The following is a 21,473-nucleotide window of genomic DNA, read 5'->3' on the forward strand; positions in this document are numbered from 1 at the left end:
CTTGTAAGTGTTCAGTTCTGACTTAAGGATGGAGCTAAGGAGAACTAATTGGCTTGATGTTCATATTTTTGGTCCTACTTTCTACAAGTAACTTCCTTTTTTACTTTACTGCTCTTCCATTCTAATGAGAAAGACTTTATCCTTGCATGCCTTTTTTATATGCTTGCCCACAAATCCTATTTTGATTATGTGCTTAAGTGGTTTCACTTGTTGGAAATTTTAATTTCCTTTCAAAAAAGGTTAAAATTTTAAATAGAAATTTCATTATTTCCCTTTTTGAAAAGGATCAAAGTTTTAAAATCTCATTCTTAATAGTCCCGCATTGGATACTTAAATGCAGATACTTTTGCATTATGATGTCCAGTAATTCCAAGCCTTCTTAGGCTTTAGGGATGGTGGGTTGGTGACCACATACACATGCACTTGGATGTCTTAGCTGGCTAGCCATGCACATGCATATGCATTTGCGCTTGCGCATGGCATGTGCATATATGCACGTGGTTAGCATATTTTGCCACATGCTCTGCCCAACTTAAATTTGATTTTAAAATTTAAAATTTGATTTTAATTATAACATAAGTATTATAGAGGAAGTTTAAATGTGTATTTGACTTTAAAATCGTATGTAGATTATAAAGCATATGCACTGTCAGGCCATCATGAGTTGCTAGCACTAATAGGCTATTAAGGTCTTTATTGATAGAGTCATTGAGGCCTTTATGTATCTCTTTGATGGTTATTTGGACCGAGCCATAAAAAGGCTCTAGGTTGTGAGTCTCAAGTACAACATAATAGACCTAATAGGTCTTGTCTGATAGAGGACCATCGATTAATAAAAAAATTACGTACACTTCTATTAAGCATAAATAACTAAAAAAAATTATTTTTATATGGACTCTAGTACTATGAAAATTTTGTGGACTATAGTATTAGAATTTTATGTAAATTTTAGTATTTTATTTTTATAAGGATTCTTATTAGGTTTCTGGGTTGTCTCTATAACCCATTGCTATATCAACTAAAAATATTGCTTGAATTATTGAGATTACAAAATATTGAAAATCCATCCTCTCTTTTCCTCTGCCTTCTTCTCCTTCTTCTTCTCCTCGCTCCCCTCTTCTTTTTTTTCTACCTCTATCTTGCGTCAGTTGTTATCAAAACAAATCTTGATCCACCTCCACTACCATGGCATCTCTGCACCCCTAGCAACCCAACGCCGCCACCACCCTACCGCACCAACACCAAAAATGAAGAAGAAAAAAAAGAAAACAAAATAAAACAAAATGGTCCGTCGTTTTTCCTGTCATGACCATCTCCATCCAACCCACCAGTGGCCCACTACCCCTTTGTTAGAGTCCTCTCTCTCCTAGCACCTTTTCTCCATCTTCTCATCGAACTTCACCCCTCTATTGCTTGACTGGATGCCTGAACCCACCTTCCTACCTCATTGCTGCTCGACTACTTTTGTCTCTCCCTAATTTCGTCGGCCTACTAACTACTATATCGACGCCAAGGCAGCCATTAGTCTCCTCTATTTCCACCCCATTTTTCTCTCCTAATCTCTCATCCCCGAACCCAATCCAATCCTCTCCACCAATCGGCCTCTCTTCATTGTAATCCACAACCAGAGTTTTACCCTTTTTTCATGATCCATACTCACCTACTCATCGCCTCCACAGAGACATCATTGGCCTTTGCACTGGACCCATCCTCCAGGAGCCACTAAGAGGTCTTGCCCTCTCCACATGTTGTCTTCATCGCTCACCTCCTTGTCATTATCAATGCCTTCTACATAGTCGTCGTCCTTTCCATCAACCTCGACCTCCCTCGTCAGTTGCCACCAAGAGGTCCTGCATCACCACCATCTTCTAGAGCTTTGGAACCAAAGCCTCACAATGAAGGATGGCCCCAACCGAATCCAGTTTTAATCCCAATCCAACACGGACTCAAATTCGATTAATAGATCTAGTCTAGTCAGCGCCTCACCAATAGCTGACTCATTGCCACATCATCACCACATCAATATCCAATCAATGGTGCCAGTCAGTATCTATCCAGCAACATATCATCATCACTGCCATGTCATCAACGTGTCCACGGCTAGTTAGCAGCGAAATGTTAGCATCCAATTAGCATATCTTGCCAGATCAACGGTGCCACGTCACTTGTTGACACCAACTTCCACGTCTGCATCATGTCAGTATTGTGCGCCATATCAGTGCCATGTTAGCATCAAAAATCTATCCCTAGCTAATTTCGATACACTGATTCCATTTTTTGGTATCTATTTCACCTTTATAGTGAGTTTTTCTTTGCTAGAAGGTGCAGTAATGGTTTAAAGTATTCTGTGTGAGGTAAGATTTTCTTTCTGAAAGTTTGATAAATATTTATTTGCTTAGGTGGTTAGTAAGTTGCTTTAGTTCCAAGTTTCGTCTTATTCCTCTTTTCCCACAAGAAAAAGAAAACCTATATTCTTGTTTGTTGTAGCTAACCCTTATCTAGCCTTCTTATTTATTTCATTTAGCTTGGTTTGTTGCCATAGTAGACTTTGGCATATTATCTGCCTTAAATATACTAGTCTTATGTGTGTGCATCATAGTAGTTTAGGATTCATAATTACTTATTATAATTTTAAGTCATCTCTACATACTTTCATAGTTCTATACTTGAGTGTATCACACCATGATTAAGAACAAATAGAATGACCACCCCCTCCATTATTGATCACATTACCCCATATGTTGTTCCCTCTACTTTTACACCACCATTTGATTCTAAAACCCTCATGAACTCTGTAGATCAAAAATTTTAGTAAATGAATGAGCAATTTAGATAATTGAATCAGCAGGTAGCTCAAGCCCTAAGAGTTTAGGGGTGAATAAGTCTATTACGCAACCACTTGGGTCACCTTATTTAGTTGGGTCAGCTCAATGTATCCTCTCCACTTCTTAGTCAAGAGCAACTGTTAATAAGATGAGCCATGCCCCTAGAGTTGTTGTTCGAGCCTTACCTAAATATCCTCCTTATAATATGGAGTCTATATTTGATGAGGATGTAATTGAGGAGGATGAGTTTATAAGAAATAGTAGACACCTTGGCAAGGCCCTTTGCTTGACTTAGGCTCAAAAGAGGTGGGCAGCCAGCAGCATGAATCACTCATTTTGGGTTAATCCCTTGGTCGAGGGCTTTGTTATCGAAAAGGTAGTGGTAATAGGTTCCATGCAATTTGAGGATATGACGGTATTGGCTATTTTTGACACTTCAATCGCCATTTCGACACCATTTGTGGGTATTTTTTTTATGTTGATCCCAGTTGTTCAATCATTTGATAACCACTGTCAGCCAACTCCATATATGTAATGTAATGTATTTTCTACGTACGAATGAAAGTGAGATAGAGGAATGAAGAGCATTTTCAATGCAAGTTCGAATTTGCATAGACAAGACCATAGGCAGCCAGTCTATGACTGTCTAGGATGAGTCCATCATAGACTAGTTGATGAACATGCTAGATATCCTAATAAGGTCAATAGGTATTCCCCTCCACCCTATATATATGACTAGGAGAATAGTATAAGTATTATTAGGTTGGTTAAGGTTGAAGTGTCTCTTATGATCGTAATTAAATTAGACCTTGATACCCTTCGAGATTAGTTGGAAGAGGTTGAAAATTACTTTGATTGGTATGATATGACTGATGGAGAGGGAGTTCACTTTGCTAAGATAGATTTGGTAGGATCTCCTAAGAAATATTGGCAAAGGGTCCAACAAAATCTTTAGCATTTAGATGAGCCACTTATCATCTCGTGGGTAGTTATGAAGCAGATGTTAATGGAGGAATACCTATCTTCTTACTATAGAAATCAGTTGTTCAATCAACTTCTAAACATTAGGTAAGCCTCAACTATGTCCAAGTACATGAAAAGATTGATGAGATTATGTTTAGGACTAGGATAAAGGAAGATCTATTCCACACAATTAGGAGATTTATCAATAGGTTTACGGAAGACATAAAGAGGGAGGTAGAGTTATGCTCCTAATTCTTCGGAGGAGGCCTATCCAAAAGCTATCAATATAGAGAGGTATCTTAAGACTCTTTCTTGACATAAGTCCGCTTAGGTGAGAGTATCTCGTTAGTCTAGAACCATCTTTCGGTTGACATCTGCTACCTAGTCTTAGATTATTTTCTAATCAACTTTTAGGGATATCACTGCTTGGAATAGGAAACCTTCATTTATTATCCATCCTAGTGGTTATGTAAGTGATGTTCACTCTAGTAGTTCTTTAATGCAGTGTCATCACTATCATAATAGAGGCCATATAGCTGCACGTTTTCCTCAACGAGCTTTAGTTGTTTAGAACAAGAGTCAATAATCCAAAAGAGGTTGAGGACCATGTAGTAGATCTTATATAATATGTTGGAGATGAGGAAGAGTCTGAGGATAATTTAAAGATAGATGATCATCATTATAATATAGTAAGAAGTATTTTGATCACTATTGTGGATAATAATAAGTGGAAGCGTACTAGTATTTTTCACACCTTTATTAGATACAATGAGAGAACTGCTAAGTAGGTTATAGATAGGGATAATACCAATAATGTGATCTCTAAGGTTTCTATAGCTAGATTGAACCTTAAGGTATAGCCACACTGCAAACTTTGTATGATAGCTCGAGTTATTAAGACAACTTTGCTTGTAATTGAGAGATATTTAGTGCCTATCAAAATAAGAGATTATGAGGATGAGGTGTACTATGATGTATTTTACCTATGGATGTGGCACATATTTTGTTAGAGCGTCCATGGCTTTATGACATAGATGTGACTAAATATGATAGCTAGGGAGAACACCTATGTATTTAAGTATAAGGATAAGAACATCATTATGACCTTTGTCATATCTTCACATAAGGAATCTATATCTAAGAATAAACCATCTCTCAAGTTTTTGTTAGAAAAGGTATCTATATCTTGAACCATAAATTTTGGTGTAAAATTGCAATGAGTAATGTGGATTACAAACTTGTTGCTAATGTGTATCATAAGGTTAAAGAGTTTAATGTAGGAGATAATGTCATGACTTGTATTTGTCTAGAACATTTTTTTAAAAAATTCTTCAAGGAATTGCATGCCTGAGCCATTAGACCATTCTTCATCATTAGAAAACTTTGACCTAATGCATGTTTTCTTGATTTACTTGGGAATATATATATTAGTTAGGTCTTCAATGTAGATGATGTATTACCTTACTGAGGCACCCTTAAGCCTCCTACTTTATCCTCTAATGTTTCCATAGGTAATTTAAATTCTAAATTCCATAGAGATGAGATTAAAACAATTTTAGAAGATGATGTTATTACTTCTTATCATGATAGTTTCTATAGTTATTTGGTCTAGTGGAAAGGCTATCTTTCATCTAATATTTCTTGCTACAAAGGATGAGTTTTATGCCTTGGATTCTAAGCTTCTCAAGTTGTTCTTATAGTCAAGCTCTTTAGAGTTGAGTTCTTTCCAATTGAGGGAGTATGATGGAGGACCATCCCTTGATAAGAAATTTAGTGTAATAACCCCGAAATTTTTTTTTATATAAAAAAAAAGAAGAATAGAATAATCCTTAAGTTAATAGGAGGGGTAGTATTCAAAGGAATCAAAAGTTAATGGCATAATTAAAAATGCATTGAAGTGGCAGGGGCAAAATGGAGATTTTTGTGCTTGATGTGATGGAATTAGGGGTTTTGAGGGTGTGCTGTGGCTTTTGGGATTTAAACCGGGAGAGAGTCAGTGAGAGAAGGGAAGGGAATTGGCTTTAGGCAATGAAGAAAGAAAAGAAGAAGAAGAAGAAGAAGAAGAAGAAGAAGAAGAAGAAAAGAGAGAGAGGAAAGAAATTTGAGGTAGAAGGAAGCCCCGGTTGCGTTGCCAGCTGAAGAAAAAAGCGTAGGTCTCCTTCTCCTCTATGTAAAGACCCCAGTTTTCAGAGAAAAAAAAGGTAAATACCCCATTCCTACCTAGTATTCTAGAGAATTTAGGCTATAGAAAGGGTAGATGAAAGTTTTAGAGGAGGTTAAAAGAGAAGAGTCGGATTTCGACAAGGTTTTTTCGAGACTGGAGAAAACCTGTGTCGATGTTCTGACTTCAGTGACATGTTTCGGAGGTCAATCGGCCTCCGATGGTGATGCATGTTACCTCTCTGGAAATCTCTATAAGTGTAGAATATTAAGTATAAATTTCATAGAATTTAGAGTTTGAAAAATAGATCAAACTCGAGATAAAGTAACCGGCTGTTGGTCCAGATTACTGTTCATCCGGATGAGAAAGGTAAAAGATTTAGGAAAGGGGGAGTGGAGTCAATTAAAGTTTTCTATGTTTGTGATTGATACATAGATAATGGGTCTTGATACAAGACTAAGTGTATGATTAATATATGTTTCAATTAGGCAAAAAGTTAGGGAACAAGAAAAAAAGTCCCCTACTGCCTACTGTAGAGTTTTGGAGGCGTATCGGGACCGTGCCGGATTAACAAGTGAGTGGGAGTTATGTACTTTGCATCATGAGCATTTCTTAGTTCATTTTCATGAATGGTTGCCAAGTGTGGATTGATCCCACTTGAGCACGTTGATTGATATTTGTAGTAGATTTCTCTATATTCTTGTTTCTCCATGCTTGACTATCTTGTACAGGCATTTGGAGGAGATTGAGAGAAATTACAAAGGAGAAAAGAGAGGTTAAGTTGGTTCCAAGTTGTGAAATGATTTTTTTTATTCATAGATTTCATTTCCTCTATTTTAAATACTTGTAGGGCCTTCTCATTCCAACGATTCTTGATTTTATCACTTAGTATCATGTGAGATAGAGAGAAAGGAGAGAGTGCCCTTTGTGTGGCGCCACTCAGGGAGTGTACGGTGCCACTCAGAGATGATCATAGTATATTGAGTTATATTCGCATTTCCTCGACTCCTCACTCCCAACCCTGATGTCCAGCTTATGATTGGGTTGTGGTTGAGTGAGTGGTAGTCTTGATTGATACTCTTTTATAGTAAAGTATAGGGAGTGTGCATCATGTCATTTATGCATGGCTTGGTAGTATCTATAGGACACCTATAGTCGATGGGGTTAGATATCGGCCTATGTGCACATAGTTGTCCCCTGGGTGGACGCAGCCCAATCCCTTTCTAGGAGAAAATACGTCCTAAGTGTAGGATCGACCGGTCCTATGACATGCATTTGCTTTCTGCCGGGCATACTAAGTCCCCGCAAAGTGCAATAGGCTTTTCGCGGTGGTTGTATTTCCGCGAAGTGCCATTCAGTATTTAGATGTGAGATGAGTCTCACGGTTTTCTATGGATTTCTGTTCTGGATACTGGCCAGCATTTGTATTATTACTATGATGTCATATTCTGCATATACATGTGACAGTAGGAAGTTAGTGTGGTTCGCCTGGGGTGTAAGACCCACCTTCCGATAGCTGTCTTGTTGATGATTCAGCATATTGACACCCCGATTTGTATATTTCAGCATTATGACCTGTTGAGCATATTCATGAGTATCATACATGTTTATTTGATTATTCTATATATGCTCCAGATGAGTTGACTATGATTATGGTGATATTGTGATGACTTACTCCATATTCTATATATTAAGTTCATATATATCTTGTTATTGATCACTATTCATATGCTTTTGAGATTTCACCTCGAGCTATGATTTATGTTTGCCTCATGTGCATAGTAATCTCTACTCCACTCACTGAGTATTATATACTCACTTCCCAGTTTGATGTTTTTGTTGCAGACCAGGTGATGTATAGAGAAGAACAGGATTAGAGGTTGACTGTTAGCTGTGTTGCTCCATAGCATAGTGTAGAATAGATGTTTATATTTTGGTGTATTATAAACCCTCAGTTGTATATAGTATGCAGTTATAGACAGAGATCTTATTGTGGATATGGGTTTGACTATGAATAAAATGGGAACCAGATTTTTTTATATACAGATGAGTTATATGCCTATGATGATGTATTGATATATATTGTCCAGGTTCATTATGTGATAGGTTATGATTATAGTCGATATCCTGTTAAGGTTGTTATGTGATTACTACTCTGACAAGTAGAGTTGTTGTATGTTTTGATATATCCTAACAGGTAAATATAGAAAAAAGGTGATCATTTTGTACATATATCATGCCAAAATTTTCTGGGATTTATTGATGATTATGATAAGTAGAGTTTTACGTGGTGGCTGGTGGCCTTATGCCTACCCGCACCCTAGGACTGTCGCGGTTGCCCGCGGAATGGGGGTCGTGACAAAGCTTGGTATCAGAGCAATTACAATTTAGTAAAACTTTTTATGACTCAGTGTGTAGTGACCACCCTCTCTCTTTGTTTCTTTTTAGAAATATATAAAGGATGCCTCTAAGGGAAGGACCCGCTCGTCCTGGAAAGAGGACGGAGCCAGATATAGAGTTTGATGCGGGTTCCGCACACGTTGAGCCCCAGAGAGAAAAATCTTCTCCTGCTGACAGATGGAGGGTTGATGATCAAGGAGAAGTAGAAAGTAGAGATGCACTGGTGGAACAGTTGCTGGTAGAGAATCAAGCTCTGAGGGAGCAAATTACTCGGGGGAAGCCTCCTGCCCTGTCAATAGCATCCATCCCACCTCTTGTACTTGTGCCGAGGAGTTTGACCAGCGGGCTCTGAATGATGAGGAGATCACTGTACATAATTTTCTAAGGCTCAGAACCTCAGAATTTAAGGGGGAAGAAGGTGAAGATCCTCAGAGATTCCTGTAAGAGACTGAAAAGATGATCCGGAGACTGCCCTATTCTGCTTGCCTGGGATTGGTACCAGAGATAGATGGAGGACAGATTGTACAGTAGGAATCCACCAACCTGAAAAGAGTTGAGGCAAGCAGTAATGGATGAGTTCTTATCTCCGGCAAAGAGGCAGAATCGGGCTCTTCAGTTTGAGAGGCTGAAGCAGATGCCCGGAATGAGCGTAGCTGAGTACGCTCGTGAGTTTACAAGATAAGGGAGGTATGCTTCTTACATCATCCCCACTGAAGCTGCCAGGATAGAAAGGTTCGGACGAGGTCTGATTTCCCCACTTTATAATGCAGTGTTGGCAGTGGAGGTCTCCACTTTGTCCAAGCTTATAGATAAAGTAAATTAGTGGGAGACTAGAAACAAAAAAGAAAGAGCTGAAAGAGAACAGAGGAAAATGAATGTGGGGAAAGGACAAAGCAGCAGAGGTAGATCGGAGGGAGCAGGTCTCTCAGAGGGCCCGACAGAGCAGTCTGTACGCTCTGCTCCACCAACCCCACGTAAGAGGAAGTGGAGGAGAAGAGGTCAATCACAAGATGCTTTTCTATCATCAGCACCTCGTCCTCCAGTCGCCATGGCCAAAACTGAACCAAGGTTTCAGTCATGGCCAGTGTGTGACACATGTGGAAAGAAGCACCCTGGCAGATACAGAAAGGGTCAGGGAGTGTGCTACAGGTGTGGGCAGCTGGGTCATTTTGTCAGAGAATGCCCTCAAAGTGCCACCCAGCAGTTTGTACCTTCGACATCCTACCCTTCTATGCAGATGGACAGACCCAGCAGCAGAGGGCCTGTAGGCAGAGGCAGAGGTCAGGCACAAACAACGTAGCAGAGCACTGGACCATCACAGCCGTCAGCTCCAGTAGGCAGAGGGCAAGGAAGAGTGTTCACAGTAAATCCACAGGAGGTACAGGCATCGAATACAGTTGTGACAGGTATGCTTGTCATTGATAAGATTAAAACTAGAGTACTGTTTGATTCTGGAGCTACTCATTCCTTTGTATCCCCTTATTATGTTAAGAAGTTGCCTAAAGATAAGATATTGATGCATATTCCCTTAGTTAATAGTACACCTATAGGAGACAATATAGAAGTGAAATATGTGTATCCTACCTGTGTGGTAGAGATAGAAGGTAGAACACTCCCAGTTGATTTGATTGAGTTGGCAGTATTAGACTTTGATGTCATATTGGGCATGGATTGGTTATCAGACAATTGTGCCACCATTAACTACCAAGAAAAGAATATTATCTTTAGACCTTTAGATGGAGGTGAATTTGCTTATCAAGGGGATAGGAGTGAGGTCCCTAGTGAATTTGGTGTCTGCAATGAAAGCAAAGAGACTGCTGGAAAAGGGGTGTCAAGGTTATCTAGATTATGTGATGGACACCCAAGTGGAGTCTGTTGATCTGCAACAGATTCCAGTTGCTAGGGAATATCCAGATATATTTCCAAGGAAATTATCAAGATTGCCATTCGATAGAGACATTAAGTTCAGTATTAAACTTTGTCACGCCCCCGCCTCTGCGAGGCACGTGAGGCACCTAGTGCCCACGTGGGGGCCACATGAGGGGGGAACACGGGGCTCCCCTGCCAGATATTGTCCGGTTCTGGGGCTTCACACAAGCGTCCTTCACCCCTCCCCGATTTTGTTTTCCACCCAAAACGCGTCTGCAGGATTTGGAGACACCCGCCTCATATGCCCAGGCTTTGGAACGAGTCTTTCCGATGTGGGACTATTGGGCCTCACAAACTTCTTCCTGGTACAAACCCTATTTCGATTGCTCCCTATCGTATGACACTCACAAAGCTGAGAGAGCTGAAGGTGTAGTTGCAGAATTTGCTAGACAAGGGATTTGTTAGGCCCAGTACATCACGTGGGGTGCCTCGATTTTGTTTGTGAAGAAGAAGGATGGGTCACTGAGATTGTGTATAGATTATAGACAGCTGAATAAAGTGACCATCAAAAACAGATACCCACTTCCCATGATAGATGACATGTTTGATCAATTGCAGGAGGCTGAGTATTTCTCGAAGATTGATCTACAGTCTAGGTATCATCAGATGAGGATCAGGAAGGAAGATATATTGAAGACTGCATTCAGAACGAGATATGTGCACTATGAGTTTTTAGTGCTTCCATTTGGGCTGACAAATGCCCCAGCAGCATTCATGGATTTGATGAATCGAGTTTTCAAACCCTATCTTGACAGGTTTGTGTTAGTCTTTATAGATGACATCCTCATATACTCTAAGAGTCAGGCTAATCCTGAAGAGCATTTGAGGATAATACTGCAAACCTTAAGAGAACATGAAGTGTATGCCAAACTTACCAAATGTGAGTTCTGGCAACAGAAAGTTGGATTCTTGGGACACATAATATGCAAAGAGGGTATCAGGGTGGATCTAGAGAAGATTGAGGCTGTTATGGATTGGCCGAGACCAACAAATGTAACAGAAATCAGAAGTTTTCCGGATCTGGCTGGGTACTATAGAAAATTTGTAAAGGATTTTTCAAAAATAGCTGCCCCATTAACAAAGCTAACTTGGAAGCAGATTAGGTTCACTTGGGCAGATTCTTATGAACAGAGCTTCCAGAAGCTGAAAGATTGCCTCACATCAGCTCCAGTTTTGACTCTACCCATAGATACAGGTGGGTTTGTAGTCTACTGTGATGCTTCTGGAGTAGGATTGGGATGTGTGTTAATGCAGAATGACAAGGTGATCGCATATGCATCCAGACAACTGAGCAAGTATGAAGTAAACTATCTCACTCATGACTTAGAGATGGATGCTGCCATATTTGCATTCAAGATATGGAGACATTACTTATATGGTGAGAAGTGTGAAATATATACTGATCACAAAAATCTCTAATACATTCAGCAGCAAAGAGATTTGAATCTCAGACAGAGGAGATGGATCGAGCTGTTGAAGGATTATGACTGCCAAATTCTATATCACCCAGGCAAGGCTAATGTTGTAGCAGATGCATTAAGCCAGAAGTCAATGGGTAGCTTATCTCACATGTCCGTTCAGAGGAGAGAGAGATAGTCAGAGATCTGACAGATTTACTTGGTCAGGAGTTATCTTTTGAGGTATCAGAGGTTCGTCCTTTGATTGCACAGTTTCAGGTGAAACCGAGATTAATAGATAAAATCAAGATTTCACAAGATCTAGATCCAGTCCTTATGAAACTGAAAGAAGAAGTGCAATCAGGACAGACAGAAAAGTTTCAGATTGTAGGTGGAATGTTGAGGTGTGGCAGTAGGCTATGTGTGCCGAATGTGGGAGATCTGAGGCAGAAGGTTATGCATGAAGCACACAACACTCCCTATAGTATTCATCCTGGTTCCACCAAGATGTATCATGATATCAAAAGCATATATTGGTTGAACGGATTAAAAAGGAATGTGGCCAAATATGTGGCTTCTTGTTTGACTTGTCAACAAGTGAAATTTGAACATCAGAAGCCAACAGGGCTATTGCAAGAGTTACCTTTGCCCGAGTGGAAATGGGAAAGGATAACTATGGATTTTGTGGTCGGGCTGCACAGAACACAAAAAGGATATGATTCCATCTGGGTGATTGTGGATAGATTGACAAAATCAGCCCACTTCCTACCAGTAAAAACCGCATATTCAGTAGCTCAGTATGCCGAGATGTATGTGGATAGGATAGTGTCCTTGCATGGAGTGCCAGTTTCTATTATATCAGATAGAAGTTCACAGTTCACCTCTAGATTTTGGCAGAAACTCCAAGAGGCATTAGGAACTCAGCTTGATTTTAATACAGCATTTCACCCTCAAACAGATGGGCAATCAGAAAGGACCCTTCAGACCCTTGAGGACATGCTCAGAATGTGTGTAATGGATTTCAGAGGTAGCTGGGATAGGTACTTACCTTTAGTTGAGTTTGCATATATTAATAGGTATCACTCAACTATTGGTATAGCACCTTATGAGGCACTTTATGGGAGGAAATGTAGATCTCCCTTATGCTGGTCTGAGGCTGGAGAGAAGCACCTAGAAGGACCAGATTTGATCAGAGAGACATCAGAAAAAGTACCAGTGATACAAGATAGGTTGAGAACAGTATTCAGTAGGCAAAAGAGCTACTCAAATCTCAGGAGAGATGTGCAGTTTGGCACAGGGGATCATATTTCCCTAAAGATCTCTCCTATAAAAGGAGTAATGAGGTTTGGAAAGAGAGGCAAGCTTAGTCCCTGATACATTGGCCCCTTTCAGATATTAGACAAGATTGGTATTGTACCTTACAGTTTAGCACTACCTCCAAACCTCAGCCATGTGCATCTAATTTTCCACATATCTATGCTCCGGAAGTATGTGTCGGATCCATCCCATGTGCTGCCAGTGCAGGAAGTCACAGTAGAGGGAGACCTTTCTTATGAAGAACTTCCTGTAGCTATCCTTGATATACTCAGATTAGAAAGCTGAGAAATAAAGAAAAATGTATGATGAAGGTATAATGGCATCGACACAATATTGATGAGTGCACTTGGAAGTCGGAGCAGAGCATGAAGAGCAGATATCTCACCTTTTTGAATAATCTAGTAATTTACTTTCCGAAATTCGAGGACGAATTTTATATAAGGGGGGAGGATGTAATAACCCCGAAATTTTTTTTATAAAGAAAAAGAAGAATAGAATAATTCTTAAATTAATAGGAGGGGTAGTATTGGAAGGAATCAAAAGTTAATGGCATAATTGAAGATGCATTGAAGTGGTAGGGGCAACATAGGGATTTTTGTGCTTGATGTGATGGAATTTGAGGTTTTGAGGGTGTGCTATGGCTTTTGAAATTTAAACCGAGAGAGAGTCACAGAGAGAAGGGAAGGAAATTGGCTTTAGGTGGTGAATAAAGAAAAGAAGAAAAAGAAGAAAAAGGAAAGAGAGATAGGAAAGGAATTTGAGATGGAAGGGAGCTCCGGTTGCGTTGCCAGCTGAAGGAAAAAACGTAAGTCTCCTTTTTCTCTATGTAAAGATCCCAGTTTTCAGAGAAAAAAAGGTAAATACCCCATCCCTACCTAGTATTCTAGAGAATTTAGGCTATAGAAAGGGTAGATGAGAGTTTTAGAGGAGGTTAAAAGAAAAGAGTCGGATTTCGACAAGGTTTTTTCATGACCGCGGAAAACCTGTGTCGATGTCCTGACTTCAATGACATATTTCAGGGGTCAATCGGCCTCCGATGGTGATGCATGTTACCTCTCTGGATATCCCTATAAGTTTAGAATATTAGGTATAAATTTTCATAGAATTTGGAGTTTGGAAAATAGATCAAACCCTGGATGAAGTAACCGGCTGTTGGTCCAGGTTACTATTCATCCGGGTGAGAAAGGTAAAAAATTTAGGAAAGGAGGAGTGGAGTCAAATAAAGTTTTCTATGTTTGTGATTGATACATAGATAATGGGTCTTGATATAAGACTAAATGTATGATTAATATATGTTACAGTTAGGCAAGAAGTTAGGAAACAAGAAGAAAAAGTCTCCTACTACCTACTGTAGAGTTTTGGAGGTGTATCGGGACCGCGTCAGATTAACAAGTGAATGGGAGTTATGTACTTTGCATCATGAGCATTTCTTAGTTCATTTTTATGAATGGTTACCAAGTGTGGATTGATCCCACTTGAGCATGTTGATTGATATTTGTAGTAGATTTCTCTATATTCTTGTTTCTCCATGCTTGATTAGCTTGTACAGACATTTGGGAAAGATTGAGAGAAATTACAAGGGAGAAAAGAGAGGTTAAGTTGGTTCCAAATTGTGAAATGACTTCTTTTGTTCATAGATTTCATTTTCTCTATTTCAAATACTTGTAGGGCCGTCTCATTCCAACGATTCTTAATTTTATCACTTAGTATCATGTGAGATAGAGAGAAAGGGGAGAGTGCCCTTTGTGTGGCGCCACTCAGGGAGTGTACGGTGCCACTCAGAGATGATCATAGTATATTGAGTTATATTCGCATTTCCTCGACTCCTCACTTCCAACCCTGATGTCCGGCTTATGATTGGGTCGTGGTTGAATGAGTGGTAGTCTTGATTGATACTCTTTTATAGTAGAGTATAGGAAGTGTGCATCATATCATTTATACATGGCTTGGCAGTATCTATAGGATACCTATAGTGGATGGGGTTAGACATTGGTCTATGTGCACATAGTTGTCCCCTGGGTGGATGCAGCCCAGTCCCTTTCTAAGGGGGAATACACCCTAAGCGTAGGATCGGCCGGTCCTACGTCATACATATGCTTTCCGTCGGGCATACTAAGTCCCCACGAAGTGCAGTAGGCTTTCCGCGGTGGTTATATTTTTGTGAGGTGCCATTCAGTATTTAGATGTAAGATGAGTTTCACAGTTTTTTTCTATAGATTTCTGTTTTGGATACTGGCCAGCATTTGTATTATTAGTGTGGTGTCAAATTCTGCATATGCATGTGACAGTAGGAAGTTAGTGTGGTTCGTCTGGGGCGTAAGACCCACCTTTCGATAGCTGTCTTGTTGATGATTTAGCATATTGACACCCCGATTTGTTTATTTCAGCATTATGACTTGTTGAGCATATTCATATATATCATACATGTTTATTTGATTATTCTATATATGCTCCAGATGAGTTGACTATGATTATGGTGATATTGTGATGACTTACTCCATATTCTATATATTGAGTTCATGTATATCTTGTTATTGATCACTATTCATATGCTCTTGAGATTTCACCTCGAGCCATGACTTATGTTTGCCTCATGTGCATAGTGCTCTCTACTCCACTCACTGAGTATTATATACTCACTCCCCAATTTGATGTTTTTGTTGCAGGCCAGGTGATGTATAGAGAAGAACAGGATTAGAGGTTGACTGTTAGCTGTGTTGCTCCATAGCATAGTGTAGAATAGATGTTTATATTTTGGTTTATTATAAACCCTCAGTTGTATATAGTGTGCAGTTATAGATAGAGATCCTATTGTGGATATGGGTTTGACCATAAATGAAATGAAAACCAGATTTTTTTTATATACAGATAAGTTATATGCCTGTAATGATATATTGATATATATTGTCTAGGTTCATTATGTGACAGGTGATGATTATAGTCGATATCCTGTTAAGGTTGTTATGTGATTACTGCTCTGATAGGTAGAGTTGTTGTATGTATTGATATATCCTGACAGGTAAATATAGAAAAAAGGTGATCATTTTGTGCATATATCATGCCAAAATTTTCAGAAATTTATTGATGATTATGATAAGTAAGTAGGGTTCTACATAGTGGCTGGTGGCCTTATGCCTACCCGCATGCTAGGACCGTCGCGGCTGCCCTAACATTTAGGCGCACTTCTGTTAGGCATGAATATAGAAATTAGGAAATTTTATTTTTCAGTGGACTCTAGAACTAGAATTTTGTGGACTCTAACATTAGAATTTTAAGTAGATTGTAGTATTTTATTTTTATGTAGACTCATATTAGAATTTTGGGTTGTCTATATAAACCAATTGCCTTCTCTTATTCTCCTCCTTCGCTCTCCCCTCTTTTTCTTCTTCTCCCCCTAAAAGATAGCTCCCTATTCTTCCCCTACTTTTCTTCCAATTTTTCTAAGCCTTCTTGTTCTTCTTCTTAGGTAACTGAAGGAGTCGAATGGGTCAAATATTCACGTGATCGTGCTTATTGTAGGAGGTTTTGGGTTGAACTAGGTTTATTCTACCTTGGGGATGATTTCATCATAAACCTGCATGAGGGGGCAAAATTTGATCTCGGGACAGTGTATTTATATGCCTAATTCCCTATTTTTCTTCCAATTTTTCTAAGCCTTCTTGTTCTTCTTCTTAGGTAACTGAAGCAGTCGAATGGGTCAAATCTTCACGTGATCGTGCTTATTGTAGGAGGTTTTGGGTTGAACCAGGTTTATTCTACCTTGGGGATGATTTCATCATAAACTTGCATGAGGGGGCAAAATTTGATCTCAGGACTGTGTATTTATATGCCTAATTCGAGCACACTGCACACCTTTCTTTTTTGTTTATTCTCTTTGATTCATCTTCTTACTAATTATTTGTAATTAATATTTTATGAAATTATTGGCAATTACTAGGAACCTACCATCAACAATTCAATAACAAATTCCAATTTATTCAGTACCACTGGTATTTGCATAGTTAAACAATATAGTAATTATTTTTATAAATGTATAGCTTTAGCAAATATTACTTTCTTTTATAACAAGTTTATATCTTTTACAAAATCAGTTTAATTTCAAAGAAAATTATATCGCTCTGAAATTTATGCAAAAGACTAGTTCAAATTCTCATAATAAAATTATCTTACCTGGTGCTTTAAATTTTGTGCAAAAAAAGTTTAACTACTCAAAATAAAATCTTACTAGATGCTGCTCTAAAATCTATGTAAAAATTTGTTCATATTTTCAAAATAACTTCTAAATAATTGCTGCTCTGAAATTCATGCAGAAATTATTCCATCAATTTAAGACAAAAAAATCATTTTCTGATATTTTGAAAATAGTGTAAAATTTCTAAACATCTATTTAAATTTAAAATAAAATTTTTTACTGCTCTAATTATAGTGCACAAGTTTAAAAAATAATTTCTTGAATATTCCAAAAAAATTAGAACTCTCCTTAATTTTCAAATTTAAATTCAAAATTTGAAAACAATTTTCAAATTTGAATTCAAAATTTGAAAAAACCATAAAACCAATTTATTGTGTTTTAATTACAAAATTCAGGTTTTTGAAATATAGAACTTAATTGCCAGAATAATTTCTCACATTCTTAGTGCAGATTTATTTTATATTATTGCTATTATTTGCCCTTTAATCTATGCATTTATTGGATTTAAATTTTGAATTTCAAAACTTAGTGCAATATTGTTGGAAGCTATTAATTAAATATAAGCATATAGGACTAAACCATAAAAATTGTGTACATAATCATTAATTAATCAAAACTCTGTAAGTCGTTTCTTTTGATGATAATAGTGCCATCAAATCTAAAAAGCTTTACGACTCTTTCTTTAGAACATGACAGAGTCAAGTAAAATTAGGTTGGATTTTTTAGTCCTTAATTCGAAACTCCTCAAGAAATAGACTTTCATTGTTACCGTAGGATCCTTAGTGCCATGTTAGATTCTCTCTACATTGTGTACCTTCCTAAGAGATAGCTAAGAAACTATGAGATGACTTAGAGGCCGAGCATGGAATAGATGATGCGAGTCTTGACTGGTTCACCATATCCAAGTTCTGCAAGAATGTTATAGTGGAATCCAAACCTATTAGTGTTTAGAACCATGAATTCCAAGATCTTCTTAGAAATGATGAACTGACTAGAGACAATTTTTTTGAGAGGTATAAGGTTGAAGCCTCGATTGACTCCCTCCCTCCATCCTAGTTAAAATTCTTATAAGAGCTAAGTCATAAGCAAGGAGATGTAACTTTAATGGAGTTTATTAATTCTACTAGAATTGAACAAAAGCACTGACTTAAGCTCAAGCACAAACTAGACTCTGGAGCTAAGATGAACTTAACTAAATCCAATCAAAACTAATTCAAACCTCGGAGTAGAACTTCAAAAGAAGAATCCTCAAAATTGGTCAAACCAAAACTTTTCCTCTAAATCTCTTAAAAATTAAAACTAACTTAATCGAACTCAAGAGCTTGTGTGGGGAAGCTCTATTTGCAGCCTGTTATATCCTAAATAGGTTACTTTTTAAGAATAGCAGTAAAACCCCTTTTAAACTTTGGAAAGGTAGAATACTAAGAAGATGGTTCCTATGTGACTAGTTAGAAGATAAAGATGAGCTACGGTGAGGATGGAAAGTGGAAGATCGCCTAGACCTATGGCTAATGGTCTAGAGGGACTAGGTTGAAAGGGTTGGCTGGCTCTCAACTCTTGTGTGAAGTGACCAATCGTCTCAATGAGAGCAGATATAGTAAAAGAATCGGTCAGTCGACTTGACTCGTTCTGAATTTCTTTGAGCATCCTTTGTATCTATTCTCCTATCTTCTAAGCATCTGAAGTAAATTGTTTGATCTCTTTCTTCATAGAAGTTTGCAAGTTTCTTGTTTTCCTTAATGTCGGCTATCCTCCTGAGCTGACTAGTCACCAAGAAGTGCATGTCCGAGGTATCATGCCTCAACTCAGCTACCATTTGGGTTAGTGAAAATACATGAGGCTCCAACCTCTGATCCATAGACAATGAACCATGTGGTGACTTAAAGCTCTCGGTTCCCCATGACTAATAGCTCCGAATGCGATCAACCTGGCAATCACCTGCTCAAATATGGATCTCATCTATTCATCATCCAATCTGATAGTGCGACTTGTGTTGCTCTTTGGATATGGAGGTTGAAAGTCAAATGATGTTGTAAAACTCTGGCTCTACTAAAAGCATCTCTATGAGGGAAGATGGCTCAGTACCCTCATTTGTAGGAATAGTAGGCTCACTGGGTTCGACCTCTAGCTGATAGTGCTAATCTCCTCTAGGCTCTTCATGCCTATCACCTCCACCACATCGCACCAAATGACCGTCAATCTTAGAGTATCCCATTTGATGTAGTGAGCGGTCATTATTGGTATCGGTGTACAACAGTGCTCTCGAGGTTTTTTCTTCAAGCTCAACACCATATTTCCTAAACAATAAGATTAGAATCGTACCATAAGATAGAGATACCTTTGACTTGCTTGTTGCATCATGCATTTGGCAGAACATAAGTGCAGAAAAATTTTGGGGATACTCCCTGATCATGTAAAACATCACCACTATATCTCTCTTATATATGAAATCAAATATTTCTATTTTATAGAAGAATATCCTACTTATCATATGGTAGAGAAGCCTCATCTCCACAAACAGCTAACTAGCACTGACTTCCACCAGTTCACTAATGACTTTATGACCCAAAATGTGCTGGAGTCCAATTCAATGCTCATCCAGACAGTCAGTAGAAATCCAACAATCGGCATAAGAAAAAGCCTTCCCAAGCTCGGCACATCAATAAGAATTTGAGGCCCTTTGACCATGGACTCCAAGTTTCCTATCCCAAAGTTCGAGTTTCTATAGAATTCTCTAACTAAGTTGGGGTAAGTGGGCACATCCAAGGAGCAAACAAATTTCCATCCCATCTGCTTCAACCTCCCCCCGATAAAGAAACCCTCTCAATCCAAGAAAACAAAATCTACTTTTCGCCCGGTGGTAACTATTCTAGTAGACAGGGGTATCTAACTAGGAGTTGTTTAAGGAGGAGAGGGAACTGGTTCTTCAATAGGTGGAGGAATATGGTCCAATCTTGCTTTCGTTGATCATTCCAATGAAACTAAGGTTTCCATCTGCTTCATCCATCAAGTAAGTTGCTTTCGTGGAGCCATGAGACAAAATCAACCCAAATGAGAGAAAATCAAGGGCTTGGAATGGGTGATTTTGAAAGAGAGAAGTATAGGAAAATTTTTTGAATGAGAGGGAAGAGGAGCTGAAATGAAAAAGAGTAGAAACAACTCGAGTATAAAATCCGTCGCTCGACACAAGGGTTGACTCAAGATAATCCTAGAGTTGACTCCTAAGTGGGGGTAGACTTGTCAATTTTTATGAGTCGACTCCTCCATAGCCTGCAGAACTTTGAGTTGACTCTTATTTATTTCCAAGTGGACTCAAAGCTCTTCCTCAGTCCAAGGGAGTGGCTCCCCAAAATCAGAAGTCAACTCCTCATATTAAGAGTCAGCTCTTTAGAAAGGAGATAATACAAGAGTGTTTTTCTTTTTGAGACAAAAAATAGGAATGAAATCAGATTGATCAACAAGAAAATTAATCAACAATCAAGGGATCAGATGAGTGTTTTTTTTTTAACTGAAAGGATTACACACTCGTAGCCCCGACATTGAAGCAATTGATGTACTGCTTGAGTGACTCATCCTTCTACTACTTCATTATCATCAAGTTCGCTAAGGTCATTCTACCTTCTTACTACTGATAAAGTTGCTAGCGAACTATCGGCTGAGCTGATCAAACAAGCTGATCGAGCTACCTTTTTAAGAGTGGCAGTAAAAACTCGGTATATGATCGCATCCAATGCACCATGTAGCAGCATAAGAGATTTGAAGCTCTAAAAATTTTATATGGGATCCCAGGAGCCATCTTAATGCTCGAACTATGGTGTCGTGTACCTCGGAGCTAGGGGGCTCCATCATGATCTCCCTAGTAAAGGATGGTTCAATGGTGAGCTCTAGGTCATCCAATGCTTCTATCCCCTTCTTTTTCAGATCTTTCATCATGGCTTCGATCTTTTTGTTCATCTTCTCGATATTCTGATCAGGGTCAATCTCGCTCATCGAGGTCTTTTCAGGTCAACTTAATGAAGACTATCCAAAACTTGAGCCTGCTTCTAAATATGTCAAAGCTTGGCTGTCTTGACGAGTTCAAAGTTTCTTGGGCAAGGTCGGTTGTTGTTCTGTGCTAGTTGGTCTGGCTATTTCCGCATGTTGGGTTAGGAATTGGCTCCCTACAGGAGCAAGTTCTACACCATCGTTGATAAGGCTTGCACCTATAGCATGAGCCGATTGAATTCAACAGACACAACTACAGGTATATACTGAGAAGGATAAGAATTTGGACCATGTAGAAAGCCATG

The sequence above is a fragment of the Phoenix dactylifera genome, chromosome 6 (genome assembly GCF_009389715.1).
Source record: "Phoenix dactylifera cultivar Barhee BC4 chromosome 6, palm_55x_up_171113_PBpolish2nd_filt_p, whole genome shotgun sequence".
Lineage (NCBI taxonomy): Eukaryota > Viridiplantae > Streptophyta > Magnoliopsida > Arecales > Arecaceae > Phoenix > Phoenix dactylifera.